General features: G+C 35.6%; 1 pseudogene; it reads right to left on the reverse strand.

Annotated features, from left to right (window-relative positions):
• Positions 1-235: 235 nt before the first annotated feature.
• LOC114036416 lies at positions 236-783 on the reverse strand (annotated as a pseudogene).
• Between the last annotated feature and the right edge of the window lie 2,850 nt (positions 784-3,633).

Here is a 3,633-nt window from a genome sequence, read left to right on the forward strand (position 1 = left end):
TAGTAATGCTTCTACTAAGCTATTACAGAGTGGGCTAGGAATACATTTATGGATCCTGGGGATGAAGTATACTGTAAATTCTTTGACTGAGGTAATAGTTACTCTAGTCAAAATAGAAAAAAAAATGTACAGAAGTACAAGACAAAGGCAAATGAGACTTCTCATATATCTTAGCAACATTTAGATGGAAATCAAATTTAAATGCAGTCCACTCTGCCTTTGAAGAGGTTTTGGTTCAGCTCCTTTCCTTGTGTACCTTCCCTATATGTGTAACAGCATCTCTGTTTTCACACTCAGAAGTCCATATTGCTATCTTATAGCCTTTAGCTCTAACATTAACAACAGCTTCACACACATCATCATTGTAGCCATCAAATCATGTTCAATAAGGCACAGTGGTGTCTGTAGCCAAAAGTGATTGAGGTCACTTTGTCTCTGCTGTTTGTTTAATGTAATCAGCCATTGTGCTCCTCATTTGCTTTTATTTTTCATCTTCCCACCTAGGCTTGATCCCATCCTTAAAAATTACTAGACAGCTGGATTTCATTGTATAAAGCCTAGAAGTTCTCAACAGTATCAAACTTAAAGATCAGACGAAGGTGTGCTTGCCAAGTTTTGCTCTTATTTAAAAAAAAAACAAAAAAAACCTAGAAATCCCATCTGTTCTGTAGTTGATATTTAACACAGAATTCAGAGTTGGCAACCTCCTGATTGGTTTCACTTTTTTTCTTCTGCAGGTTGGGGGTTAAGAGTGGTGATGGTTTCAGGTTCCATAGTCGTCATCTTAGATCACCCTGATTAGACCTCAATTATCTATTATTATGATATATAGTAGGCTATTGAAGTTTATTCTAATTATAGAATTGTATAAATTAATTGAAAAATTAAAGAATTTGAGAATCAGGAACAGGCATTTAGTCAAAACATATGGGAAATAAATGATCACTATGGGACACATGAATATAGATAGACATATTTAGGTAGAAATGAGAATGACAAATACCCTAATACAAAAGAGAGCATGATAAAGGTAGAATGTAATAGATCTTTATTTAATGATGAAATCTGTCAGACTTGCTTACTGATTTTAGAATATTATGCCTTACTTCAGTATATAAAGGATCATTGACTTTATTAATGTTAGCAATGGTAGACTTTGCAGCCAATGTCTTTCCATCTTATGTCGTTCCTGTCCATGGGCTCCTACCAGATTTCCAAAGGATTTGCCTCTCATCCTTGACATTACTTTACTAACAATGCAGTGCTTAGCCTGTTCATCCATTACTCTTTGTTCATACATCATGGTCAGTGTACCTTTATTCTCAATAATACATATCCTGCATGATATTATGTTGCAACTGAAGGAGCAAAAACACTTCAGTTGAGATTTAGCTCTGTCACTTACTCTCTGCTTGACCTTGGGCAAGTAACTTATATAACTCAATCCTATAAGGACTTCAGTTTTCTTACCTACAAAAGGAAGATATTAGATTTCTAAATTTCCCTTCCAAATATTATTCTTTTGTCTCCTGATCTTTTATTTCTTTTCATGAGTATAATTCATAGATGTTATCATATTATAGCCTATATCATCCACAAATCTATCTTTATCTTTCCCTTGTAAAGTAATATTGAAAAAAAGGTCACTCTGGACTTAAAAAAAAATTGACACAAACAGGAAGTTTCTCCTTTATGCTTATTTGATTTCATCCAGCTGCTCTTCTAAATGTCATTTCCTTAAGTGGTATTTCCACTCCCTTGTATGACATTTTGAGAACTAAAGCTTCCACTGCCATTGAGGATTAATAGTAAAATATATAGAAAACTTGCCAGATGTGTACTATTTTTATCTATTTGTGCATTTTTTCTTGTAGTTTAATTTATCAATGTTCTTAACAAAATTTGATTCAGTTGAAGCCAGATGTCAAGTTTTCTGTAAACTCATTTTCCCTTCCACTGTTTTTGGCCATTTAATGAAGAATCATTATGTGAAATATGCCAGTATTTTTCCTGTAATGTTTAGCAAGTGAATTTATATTCTAAACCAATATTGCCCTTTGCTGCCATGCTTCTCTGCTTGGCAAAGAGATCAAGTGTTTTGCTGGCTAAGATTATTTTTGAGGCAATCAATATTGAGATACTGAGTATACCATTTTACATAGTGAATAGAAAACTTATGGATCCTGTAATGATTTTTTCTTGGCTCTATGCTCCTGTATCCTTCTGATTTTCTTATCCAGGGCCATTTTACTTTATCCTATAGATTTAACTAGTTTTAAAAATTCTCTGAGAAAAACTGTGTTTGCTATAAGTTCCAGAAGCCTTAGAACATCGGTTAGTAAGCATCACAGTGCTATTAGTCTTGCTGCTATCTTCTCTCTCACTAGTATGATGCAATAAACAACAAGTTCTGGAATCACAGGTCTAAGGTTCAAATCTCACCTATGATATTTATTACTTGTGTAGTCGTAGACTAATTACTTAACTTCCTGAGCTCTTAGCTTTCTCATTTGTAAAATAGGGGGTTTGAACTAGTGGAACTCTGATGTCACTAGATATCTGATTATATGAACTTCCATCAAATGATGTCTTACTTTCCTTCTCTATACAGAAGTTGCGACATTGGACCTTAGTTCTCATTGCTAGACCTTTATTTTTTATAAGTATTAGATTCTCACTTTGTAGTCTGCTTGCTAAGAGTCTCTCTAGAACTAGAGATCTATATTTTAACTTCTGGTGTCTTTTGAGGGATTAAATTTCTGTTAACGAAGGCTGGCTTCCAGGTTACCTTATAATTATTTCAAATCCAAAATTTGCTTTATTAAGAGAGGTGGAGCAGGCAAATGCCAACACCAGGACACCTCATGTGCCTTGGCACAACCTGGGGAACTGGGAAACTGCAGCTCAGAAAACTACCATGTGGCCCAGTAGGCAGGCATACTACAGCAAATAAAACTTACCATGCCTCAGAGTACAGGATCCTCCAGGGACTGGATACCTACCAAACACCAAGTGCTTCAGTTTAGACCTATGGAAATGCAGAAAAAAACCCATCTGGCCTCATCACATGCCAGCCACCACCACTAGAACCCTAGCTTAATATCAAATAAGATGCCATACCCCTAGAGCACCCAGAAAAGCATAAATGGGGGAGGGGGCAATAGGATGGAAAGAAAGATATAACTGTGAATGTGAATAGGATGAACTCTTCCATAAAATGGAAGCAAATATCAGAATGGATTAAAAACCATAATCCTACAATATGTTGTTTACACTCATTCTGTTTGTTGCAAAAAGGAAATAACATACTCAGGTAGGTATAGAAATATAACTTTCCCTAGAGAAAGTAGAAGTGGAAAAGAGAAAGAAAAGGAAGGGGCTTGATAGAAGGGAGGGCAGACTGATGGAGAGGGTCATCAAAAGCAAAAATCTAGTGAGGAAGGAAAGGGATGAAGGAGAGAGAAAAGCAAAAACAGGGGGAGGGGAATAGGATGGAGAGAAAGACAAAGTTAGTAATCATAACCGTGAATGTGAATGGGATGAACTCTCCCATAAAGCAGAAGCAGATATCAGAGTGGATTATAAACAACAATCCTACATTTGGTTGCTTACAGAAAACACTTTTGAAGTAGA

This window comes from Vombatus ursinus, unplaced genomic scaffold (assembly GCF_900497805.2).
Source record: "Vombatus ursinus unplaced genomic scaffold, bare-nosed wombat genome assembly UNPS02009835.1, whole genome shotgun sequence".
In the NCBI taxonomy this organism is placed as follows: Eukaryota; Metazoa; Chordata; class Mammalia; order Diprotodontia; family Vombatidae; genus Vombatus; species Vombatus ursinus.